The sequence below is a fragment of the Dromaius novaehollandiae genome, chromosome 3, assembly GCF_036370855.1.
Source record: "Dromaius novaehollandiae isolate bDroNov1 chromosome 3, bDroNov1.hap1, whole genome shotgun sequence".
NCBI classification, from domain to species: domain Eukaryota; kingdom Metazoa; phylum Chordata; class Aves; order Casuariiformes; family Dromaiidae; genus Dromaius; species Dromaius novaehollandiae.
Window position 1 is genome coordinate 17471313 of NC_088100.1, and position 12065 is coordinate 17483377.

The 12065-nt window shown below is 41.6% G+C and overlaps 1 long non-coding RNA gene across 3 annotated transcripts; it reads right to left on the bottom strand.

Moving 5' to 3' along the window:
• Positions 1-2842: 2842 nt before the first annotated feature.
• On the bottom strand, positions 2843-11928 carry LOC112981526 (uncharacterized). 3 transcript variants are annotated; one of them, XR_010388192.1, is made up of 3 exons: positions 11621-11928; positions 8755-10484; positions 2843-8619 (listed from the first exon to the last, which is right to left on the bottom strand). It is a non-coding gene; the product is annotated as an uncharacterized LOC112981526 (long non-coding RNA). The 3 variants fall into 3 exon arrangements; XR_010388191.1 differs by lacking the exon at positions 11621-11928 and having other exon boundaries at positions 8755-9021; positions 10302-11614; XR_003258734.2 differs by lacking the exon at positions 11621-11928 and having other exon boundaries at positions 8755-10128; positions 10302-11614.
• Between the last annotated feature and the right edge of the window lie 137 nt (positions 11929-12065).

Sequence of the window (12065 nt, forward strand, 5' to 3'; positions counted from 1 at the left end):
GCTCTTTTGCCATGAAGCAGCATCAATATTTCAGGAGCATGAAAACTGTGGAAAGCCAACAGCTGACTAGGGGCCAGGCAATCATTTGGCAATGTCAGAGATGCCAGGACTTAGTCATCCTAGGTTGAAGATGTCAGAATCTAACATAGGAAAAGAAAAGATAGCAGAGTTTTTAAGGACCGTAGGCCTTGCATGCTATCCCGTGTTTGCTGAATGAACCACAGTGATCAAACAAGTTATGTGCAGAAATTCCCCTTTCTGTTAATGACTAGAAAGTCTGATGTGAGAAAGAGAAAAAAGATACACATTGCACTGCAGTCACTGTAAGGCTATCTAGTCTACTGTGTACAATCTCCAGTGCACCAGTCACACTTATCAATATTTTAGAGAGCAGAACATGCACCCATTACACCCTAGCTCACACTTTGTTTCCCACCCCAGCAGTTAGCTGCTGAGCTAGTAACAATTTGGGACTGTTAGATTCCAAACATGCAACTGCATGGTTCTGCACACTCTAGGAAACACTCATGCATTGACTCCACTCCTGCAACTCCTGGAGGTTTCTTGGAAACACCCTCAGATTCTGATGCTGCCACAACTAGCCACAGTATACTTTTTTTAATCCAAACTGATTCCATCTTCAACTAATGCAAGGATCTACAGGGACAAAGATTTTTTTAGCCACCTTCTCAGCTGCATCAAGTTCTGCTGTTGTCACTGATGTAGGTAAAAAAGTGGGAATATACTTTTAACTTTCATTGAGGCCAAAGATTAACTGTACAGATGCAGGCTAGTGCTCAATGTCTTGATTAATGATCTAGAAAAGAGTGAGCAGCGTAAATTTACAAGTGACACAATGTTATTTGACAGTCAAAACAGAAGCTTGAGATATGGTCGCGAATAAGTACATAGAGACCTAACAAATGCTGGTTGAATGAACAACATAAAACAGAGCAAACGCCATGTTATCAAATGCAGTCTTGGAAGAAATTATCTGACTATTGATGTGATCAGCAAAATAAGAACATTACCACCATGTTCAGCAGCACTCTGAAAAGCTGACAAAATATAAGGAAGTATCAGACAGAAAAAGAAAATCCTAAAAGTATTAAACCACTGTCTAAATCAATATATCCTCACCTTGAAATCTGTGTTCAGTTCTGAGTCTCCCACCACAAAGATAGATGAGGAACAGAAAGTGCCCAGAGAGGTACAATAGAAGAATTTCAGAAGCATGGATGGACTAAATGATATTATGCAAATCCTACAATGGATGTATTAGAAAAATCTTAAAGCAATTAATTAAATACAAAGAACACACACATTCACAACAGGCAACATTTTCCTCTGATTTACACCAGATGAAAATCTGGCCTTATCCTTTTAATGTGAGTCACAAGGAGTTTGTGCTCTGTGAAAGCAAAGTGCTAAATGACTCCCGATGACAATCATCCTACTTATCAGGCCCTACAACTACTGTTCATTCAAACCAATTAAATTTCCATGTGCCCAGAATACTAATAAACCCAACTGCATCAGCAATACAGAATACTCCTCTCCAGCTGAAAATGCATGACTTGAATGAAAGTATTTAAGTGTGAAGTAAAAGGGAAAAATCTGTCTCCCAACAAATGACACTTTAAACATAGTATGAAATGTAGCCCTAGGTACAGACCTCAGCTAGGGTCTGACTACCATTTCAGTGCTTTCCAAGTGAACTTACATGAACTTAATTAGTATATGCTCTTTGCATTGGTCCATTAGGAGCAAATTTCAGCCATAATGAACATTGATCAAACTGCTCTTATACTTGTAGACTTTGGCTCATGTTCATCCTATTTCATTTTATTTAGGAGCACAGTTGCTTAAGGATCTAGAAAGAGACAGACACCTCCAGAATCTCAGTTGGATGAGAAGACTCATCCTCTGGAAACGCCGATTACCTTCCACAGGCTACAAAGAGATGTTAGGGCTGCTATGCTCAAAATTTCAGCAACTTGGAACTATACCTACAAGGGAGAAATTCATTTCTGTCTTTCTGTGGGAATGTCCTGAGAAAGTCTTGAAAAACAGACTTGACATTTCCAGGACACATCCTTCTGCTAATCTGTAAGAATGAATTCTACATATTCGGTAAAGGTTCAATGAAGTTGTTTTAATTATTCCATCAAATAGTTCCACAAGACACTAAACGAGCTTTTTGACTTCTTTGTAAACTTACCATAAAACTGGAGCATTCGTTATTTCTCAAATGATTACCTACCATATAAAATCTTTGTTACTTCACATTATTACTTTACAGACTGTATTTGCACCCCACTTTGCCTAAATCTTATGTAGGCATCTACTTAGCCAAGAACCTATCACCAGACAGTTGTAATACTCTTCTATGGAGAGTTATTTTCATATAAGATTTTTCTGCCCTCAGTAATGACTACGTGCCAATTCTAAAGGACCTTAAATCCAGTCATCTTTACTAAAGGACTGTTTTCTTAGAAAAAAATACGGAATTAAAATGAGCTGTTTGAAGTGGTGCAACTATCTTACAGTTCAACACCTTGAACACAACACTGGTATTCCTAATGATGGTCTCAAGAGAAAACTGGTCCATTAATAGGGCAGGTTATGAAACCAACCCTGAAGTACAGCACTTCCTGTGTGATGTCTCAGATATTAATACCGTTTCAAGCAGAAATGCCTTCCAGAATTGAGAGATGTAACTAATTGCTACTTTCTATCAAACAGGAGAGGGGGAGAGGGGGAGAGGGGGAGAGGGGGAGAGGGGGAGAGGGGGAGAGGGGGAGAGGGGGAGAGGGGGAGAGGGGGAGAGGGGGAGAGGGGGAGAGGGGGAGAGGGGGAGAGGGGATGAATATGACTGAATATACGGAGAGGGGTGGCAGAAACTGACTTTCAAAGTACTGAAGCAATATTTGATGCATTTGGCCCATTGTATAAAATACCATATTTGGGGAAACAATATGTGGAAGCCTTAGATTTTGATGGTTCTTAAGAAGGCGTTGATTTGACTGTGGAAATATGCTAGCATAGTTTGTATTTGTTGCCTTGAGAAGGTTGAACTTTTTTAGTTGGTGCACAGAAAGTTTGCTTCTGACATGTCCTAGAAAAATGTCTTTCAAGGTTCTCTTCTTATGTAGCAATATTTCTAATGGTTCTGATACAGATTCCAATATGCAATAGTATGATAGACACAACATAGTTTTTAAACTATGCATGCTAAGAAAAAAAAAACCTACTTATAAATAATAACAAACCCTTTATTTTCTGCATCATGGTTTAGAACATTTCTTCTCTATCATGCTCATTGATTCCACAGTATGTGAAGCATGGAGATTCTGTGTATTTATTTTCAGTGAAAAATTCTGGACTGGAGCCAGAAAGCAACAGCTGGTTCTGGTCCAGAATTATTTGCTGTAACATGAGGTGAGGTCACTGGAAAATTAATGGTCAGTGAAACATCTGCTTTGAAAAGGTTCTTGTACTTGAGATGAGGAAAAGACAACAGAGATGACCCTCTATTTAAAATAACCCAATAAATTTAAAAAGGGCAAAATGGGAACTTGCAAAGACATCTCTCACATACCAGGTGACTGCCTTCACTAATACTGTAAGAATATAGTTTCTTTTTTCACAAGAAAAGTTCTGCAATCTTCTTATGTAGAATAAGAAGTCTGTATTTCTGAAAAGTTTCACAGAGCAGGAAATTCATTTCCTACCCTGGTCTCATGACAGTGGCGTGGAAACAACAGGGCAAACGGGCCAACCAGTATTCCTCCAATATCGCACCTAGGAAAGAAAAAGCATCGTCTCTCCAAGAAAATACCTGAATGAAATGGCTAAGAAGGGTGGTAATCAGTAATGTCAGAAAAAGCAGAGACTTATGAAATATTTGATACACTTAACATAATCTTTTACACTAAAGCTTTCTCCTTAATTATCTTATGATTTTAATGATCCCTGTATAACTTTTATGCATAGACAAAGATTTATAAAAACACTGTATTTGAACTTACAGAAATTAAATTAATTCATAGAATTCCCTGTTATTAAGAAGGGGAGCCCTGCTAATTATATATCAGTAAACATCTAACCTTTCAAAAATACTTTGCTGAAAGCTACACAAACAAGAATAATTTGATAAGAACAGGAACCATTTAGCTGCACTAGGAGGAGTCCAACAAAGAAACGGAATGAAATAAATCCTGGAATTTAATTACAACTTCTCTGATTATTTAATTTGAAAGTCTCCAGTGTTCAAATACATGGAAATTAAATCTGAAAACTCCTCCCAGTGTTACTGTTTCCCATAGTGAACATCTAGCACCCTCAGACTAAACTCCTTTTGTAGTCATCTCTGGATAAGTTTCACATTTAAATCTCTCCATTCAGAAATATCTCCCACTGCAGAAATGATACTACCTGCCAACACAGCAAACAGCAATGTGTGATCTTACTATTCTTTGTGCTGTATATTGTAAGCAAGCTCATTATCTCAACAGAAAGCTCTGCTCTCTCATTAGCAGCAGCATGTGCAAAGACGGAGAAGGGAGAATGTTCTCTCATTTAGGTTTCTCCAGAAGGCAAAATTTCCCCTGGGGAACCTCATCCCAGTAGTGTAGGAGGCAACTCATTGCCTAGGTACCTCTTTCAATAGTCTTGAGCTTTTTTCTTGCTTATAGTTCCATGGTTGCTCATCCTGCTTATCTGAGGCTTTCTATAATGTTAATATATGTAGTTAAGCGATATGATTTGCATTAGCATGGGCCATCATTAAGCAGCTTGCTTATAATGATGACATATAAGTATGATGACTTTGCTTCAGTAAAGCAAAGATGCTGTATGTTAACCACTTCAGTTAATTTAATTATTAAAGATGCAGGTATAGTGCCCTGTTCTTGGCTTGACAAAGTGTATTCAGCTCAGTACATACAAATAAATGTCACTCCTGAATCCACTAAAGGATTATTCCATTCTCTATATAAGCCTTTATTAATTGTGTACCAGGTACATAATCATAACTAGCTAGAGATCTAGCATGTATTTTTCATAGTCCTCAAGTTTCTGATCTTTGCATAAGGAAGATAGTACTAAGCCCTAATTAAACTTATAACCAAGAATCTTGTAATTACAAACTATGGAAGAATTCAATACGAACACATCCTACATCCAACTTAAGCTGATTGAAGACCAAGAACTCTTCAATATTGAGTTTGAAAAAAACCCCATGCCTTGAAACAAACATTTTCTGAGACTTTCTACAAGCTTTGTTTTAGCCTATAAAGTTCACATGAGAAAGGATAGTTGTATCACATCGTCCCACAACTAACTCTGGCTAACCACTTGTCTACTTTCTTTACACCTCTGTCTTTTCTGTCTTCTCCCCTTACTTCCTTTATTCTTACAGTTTGTTTACACTGGTAATAATTTGCTAACTATAATTTTGTTGGTATTGCTCTCTTAGCAGACATTCTATTTCAGAATGAAAGTGGCTTTTTTTCTAGAATGGAGTTTCCACATAGGGAATTACCCCAGCCTACCTACAGTGGTATAATTATTCATGATTCCTTTACCAGTCGGTTTCCCTATACAGACAAATACTTGACTTTCAAGTACCTATCAGCCCTAACATTATATGGCATAGAATAAAAAAAAAAACCCAAACCTCTAGTATCTAGCATATATAACTTCATTGGATGTTTTTGGATCCAATGACTGTCTATTTTTTTCCAACTCTACCAACTGATCTAGTAAGAGGTATTACCTCTTTGCACCAGCTTTGCCTGCTTATATCCCTAGGCCATCACAGCTACACAAGACTAGGAAACCAAACTAATCATAGTGGTTTGCAGAGACCTGCCTGCAGTCCTGAGGCCTTCCTCACACCTTCAACATATTCTTAACTACACTGCTTGCCACCAATCACCCCTCTCGTTGTGTAATCTGGTTGACTGATGTCACATCTTCCCTCTAGATAACGTGTGCATAAGGCAGCTGCAGGGGAAGGAGAAGATAGAGATGAAAAGGAAGAAGTGAAGAGATCAAAGGCATAACAGAAAGAGCTCTCTCTGAATTTACTAAACAACCAACTGATGAAGTATTTCCAAGTACCAGTAGACCTTTATACATTTCTGTTTTGTTCCCCAGTGCCTCCTTCCATCTAATACTACTCACTCCCTTAAAGTCATGCTAAATGTGTAGGGCTTATGCTTTCTGCCCTATGCATTTCATTTTTGTCTTGCACATCCATTCCTGCTACCTGCTTTCTCATTTGTCATGACCATTGGCAAAATAGCAAACGAGCCAAAAATCTATACATATCTATTGCAATATAGACATTTTACGAAACTAGCAATTTCATAGCACCACAATGAATTGTTCATGGATGAGGGACCTTAATGGTACAATCCCATAAATTGGGTAATTTTTCTTGGATAAAAGCAAGCCATATAATTAGAAAAGGGAACTAGTTACTTGTAATGAAAGAATAATCAAATCACCATTAAAAGGAAATTAGGTGCATTTATCTTAATTCTGTGGGCCCTACTGTTACCTCCTGATAGACGAAGCTTCAGGAGGATAAAATTTACTTGACAATCACAGTGACTTTTGCCACTCCTGCTTGTTCATGCATAAGAGTGCTCTTTATTAGGTTTTGGTAGAACAAGTTGCATTTAAATAAGGAAAAGCCATTAACAGGCTATTTGTTTCCTTTCCTTAAAGCTTCCACCTCACCTTTCAGGGATGCCATTTGGCTCCACCTGGCTCCCCTGTCCTCCCACTTACAACTCATCATTGTTGGGACAGAGCCAGCGAAGAAAACAGAGAGGCCCAAGGGAGATCCGCCAAAGCTTTGTGTCTAGCTGGACCTGTGCACCGTCTTGCTGAGCAGGAATCCTCTATGGTTCTCTCCCCCAGGCTTTGGCGTTACTTCACATGAGGTTCATAAGACCTGCTTAGGACCAGTTCTAACATACCTTTACTTTTTACGCTAACAGCATGAAAAAGGGAACTGTTTTGTGTTTGGTCAGCATCCTCCCTCACCTACAGGCCAAAAGGAGGAAAGGCAATCTATGTGTAGGGGGGGAGGGGGCGGGGGGAGACACAAACACAGATAAAGTAGGTTTGATTCTACTCCCCAGAGCTCTTTGAACTCTTCCATACCAGATGATATAGAAGGAAAGGATGCAAAGAAATAGTTACATGAAATAATGTGATATCTGTTTCACCCCAAGAGAGAAGTAGAACGTAATAGTTACTACTGTAGGTATGAGGAAAGAAAAAGTGTCAAAGGCTGAGATTTTACTACCAAGTGTGAGCAATAGCTGATTTGGTATATTATACTACAGCAGCATTTTCCCCAACAGCAGATATCAATATTCATCAATATCCTTCACCAGCAAAGGCCAAACTACTCCCAGTACACAGATACACTCATCCTGCAGCAGTAAATTAAACCAGAAAAGTGACGTTCAGGGTGAAACTGAACTTATACCAGTTTCCCACACTGACGCTTACCTTCCTAACCCAAATATTCCTTGATTTCCCTTCTCCCATCAACAGAAAACTGTTCGCACAAGAACATCACCCAATACTAACTACACACTCAGCAACTTCCTTCAGAGGCCTGTTCTCCCTGAAGCTCACAAAAGCTTTTAACATTTTATTGAAGAACTCCAACACCTACAGCCATCAAGTGACTCCTTTAAACTTGACAGGAAGTTAGCCAGTTGGAGGTTAAGTCTTTTGTCAGTTTCATGAAAAACTACCCAAATATGGTAAACTTAATGAAAAAAAAAACCAATTTCAGTATGCTCAGCTGACATCTTTCAGTTTGTCAGAAAAATTTTCTGAAGACTCCATACTCCAGCTCTCACATAAGACTAATATATATCTAGTTCTCCTAGGCAAGTCTTTTTCTCTACCCAGTTTTACTGGGAGCTGGAAAAAGTGAAGAAGGGCAGAGAGTACAACTACAGAGAGAATGGTAGCAAGGAGCACAAGACAGGGAGCATATGGGTAGAAGTTGAGCAGAAAGCAGGATACAGAACAGGATGAGATGGGATAGCAATATAAATTTGGGGACAGGCGAAGAGGCAAAGAAGAAGACAGGAAGCAGCAGGCAAGAAAAAGAGAAAAGTCCTGTAATTGCCATAAGACAGGCCTTTATAAACATAAAATATATTCCCTTACCATTACGCAAACAGATATGAAACCTACTTGTACAGAATCTCCATCCCACTCAAGGCAGGATCCCAAGTAGCCACATTTTTTCTACTGCTACCCCTTACAGGTCCATTTCAAATAGCGCAGAAGTATGTTGTTGACCTAAAGAGCTCAGTCATGCTGATGTTCAGTGGAAGCCTGTGTAAATCCCGTAACAGAAGTCTGCTGTTTCTATTTGAAAGTTTGGGGTTGTTGGTTGGTTTGTTTACCTTAATTCACTGTGCCATGTGTCTGTTTTGCAATATACCATCCTCACTTGCCATCAACTCGGTGCACAGGACAGGCCTGATATGGTGACTAGGTCGGGAAGCTGTTGTCTGCAGCATTTCTACCTCACTTGCTGCAGAGATGAAAGGCATGTGATGGAGGAGGCAGGATCTGCCAGAACAAAAGGAGAGTCTTATAGTTACGACAGATGACTGAAGCTCTAGAAAACTGGATTCCAACTCTGTCCTAAAGTTCGCATGTAATTCTAAGGAATTTGCATTACACATTTCCCATTGTCTCCCCTACCTCATTTAAGTAATCTGTGGCATGAGTTGCAGAGATGCTGAACCTGCAGGTACACCTGAAGTCAGTAGGAGGTGGACTTTCAGTATACGTCAAATAGTATAAAATGTTTTCTACTCTGGAAATGAAGGTCTTCAGTTTCTTCATATATGTATCTAGAAGTGCTGATATTTTTAATTTCCTGGATGTAAGATATGATAACACCATCCATTTCATAACCGTGTTACAAAGTCATTCATGTTTAGTAGAGCAACAGCACTCCTGAAAAGCCTTAAAGGAAATTAATAATTTTAGATTCAATGAAATATAATGCTGTGCAGTAAACTGTACATTAAAATATACACAAAGTAAGCATTAAAAGAAATATTTAATAGAAACACAGAATTGGAAAGCTTCTGGACTTTAGTCTACTGTTATCTCAGGCAACTACACCACACAATCCTTCTCATAAGCTGTCCACCTTCAGAGTAGGTGGGCTTCTTGCTCTCAATAAGAGAAAGCTGTTCCACAACCCCATTGCTCTGAGAAGCCAGGATCTTCTAATTCTTGGCCTAAATTCATTAACAGACAGTTTATACATATTTGTCTTCAATTTAAATCACAATTGTCCAATCTTGTTGTTTACTCCTTTTGAGACATCAGACCTCCTCTTAGCCTTTACATTGCTAAACTAAAGGTAAGAAATTATTCTAGCCTCCTCTCAGAAAAGCTCTCCAAAGAACATTATCCCCACCGTGAGACAGGGTTCCTCTAGGGAAACTAGCATTGTCATTAAAGACCATATCATGATGCAGTCTTAAGGCACATAAATCTACATGACCCCAATTTGAAGAGACCTAGACAGCAGCCACAACACATAATAGGTCTGAAGCCAGACACACAGGCCATGCAGCCGACCTGCACACGTATAGTAGACTCTACAGGATACCTGCAGCTAAGTCCAGACTCATCGCACAGCTGTTATCAAGTCCTCTGTGCCTATGACTTGCTATGCCCAGCACTTCCCATTTTTTTTCATGATGGTCCTGCATGTCTTAATGCAAGCCTACAATGGGTGGGAGAGATGTGCAAACTAAATTGTATGGCAGACTGTAATTCTAATATCGTCCTAATTTTTGAGGAGAAACAGTGAAGGAAGTAGTCTTGATTAGGTCCTCTTTGCTTTTGATTAGGTCAGATTTGCTCCAATAAAATCCATTTATCCATGCTTTAGAGGTGGAATAGTTTCTTTTATCTCTGATGGAGACACAACATTAACCCAGAAAGCTTCTGTGGTGCAATTGGTCAATTTTGATTTAGTTGTTCTTTCTTACCACTTTCACTTCATATGTAAACGGAGGTGATCATGAGGCACTTAGGTGAAAATGAGGGAATATCCTATTGACAACGAAGAACAAAAAGGCAACATAAAACTGTAGCAAGTTGCCAGGACAGTAATTTCTGAGATAAGTTATATATTTCCATAAGGCTTTATGACAGAATTTCATTAACTTTGAACAGGGTATTATCAATAGGTCCTTTGCTATAATGGAATAAATGCCCGAACTTACATGACAAGGACAAATAATGGATTCTTCACAGCATAGACCTAATTTCCACATATATAATCTCAGTTCTAGTCCAAACAAAGATCAAGAACTTTATGAGCTGAGACAATATCCTGAGGTTGATTCAGAGAATTCATCATCCCATCTGGACGCTGAAGTTGCTGAACATTACTATATTTGGCAACGCTGAAATCAAAGGTGAGAAATTTCATCATTTCAACAGAGAGACTTTGTACTGCACAGACATTTGTGAACCCAAACTAGCCTAAGGCCTGACAGGCAGTATCTGATCCACACCTGGATTTTGTATGCTGAATGTTGTGGCAAATAACACGAACCCACTATCTCTTTACCACTTCCTTCCAGACTCAGGCAGTGGAAGTCTAGAAAAAATCGTGCTAAAGCATGAAGACCACCATCCAATTAGCATTTTGAAAACACATGCAACAATAGTTGCCTCACATTTATTAATTCATGGATGGACAGCATTTTATTATCCACTAGGTAAAAGCACAAACCTAAAATTCTAATCTCTGTCCATTGTACCTCTGACCTCCTGAGAATTAACTCCAGATGGAACGAAGGAAAAAAGGCAAATATACTGATCGTTGCTTAAGCCAAACACTTGCCTTCCCCTGCCCTGGGCCTCATGATCACAGCAATATCACATCTTTAAAACTCAACCTTCCTCTCACCCAGACCTTAAGGGCAAAGCACAGTCACAATAGTTTCATAGTGACTTAGAAATGGCTTTTGAAAAATCTGTCATTGAGAATACTGCATGTCAGGATATGAGTCTCCAGCACCAGAGCAACTACTCCTGACAAAAAGAAACTCCTCCAGACTTATCATTAGGTTAAGAAACAGGGAGGAATGCATGACAGACCTTATCGATTCTTTCTTCTCCCTGGCCTAAGGACGACACACCTCATCCCAAACCAGTTGTTCCGAAAGGGCATCATAACTCCCTTCGTCAGAGCTACCTCACTCTCACCAGACCATTATCCTCCTGCCTCTACCGTGAGAGCGAGACGCAGGCCTACGTGTCCGAGACCAGGGAGAAAGCCAGCCACCATGGCCCGCTCACCCTGGGGAAAGGGGAGCATCCCGTCGTGCAAGCGCACGCTTCTAACACTGCTCCACCGACGCCGCCAAATGGAGCCTCAGCAGCCTGAGCCAACCGCTGCTGGCGCTGGCGACCACCAAAAAGTCGCCCCAAAGCCCCCATTTGCTGCATCTCCCAGCACCGGTGCCGCACCCACGCCTCCGCCCCCCAGTGCGCCCTGGCACCTCGCCCACACGGCCCTCACGCGCCCTCTCACCCCCCCGCCCCCCAGCGGCGCCGCTTCCCAGCCCGGCCACGGCCGGGGGGCCGCGGGGCCCTGGGCGGCTCCCGCCCGGCGGGTGCCGGGGGCCGAGGCGAGCGGAGGGGAGCCGGGTGGGGCGCCTCGGGCTGCAGGCGGAAGAGCGGCCGCGGCCTTCTCGGGAGGCGGAGGGGGCGCGGGGGGGGGGGCGGCCCCCGCCTGGCGGCCCCCTCGCGGAGCCCCCGCCCCGCCGCCAGCGCGACCCCGCCCCGGCCGGCGCCTCCCGCCCGGCAGCGCCCGGCCGCTTCCTCCGCTCCCCTCCCCCCGCGGGCGCGCGCCGCGGCCCCTCGCGCCACCAGGGCCGCCCCCCCCGCCGCACGAGCCGCCCCGGCCGCGCCCCCGCACTGTCTCGTGCCGCGACAGAGCCCGGACTGCCGGGGAAGGGGGGGTGCGGGGGGAGGGG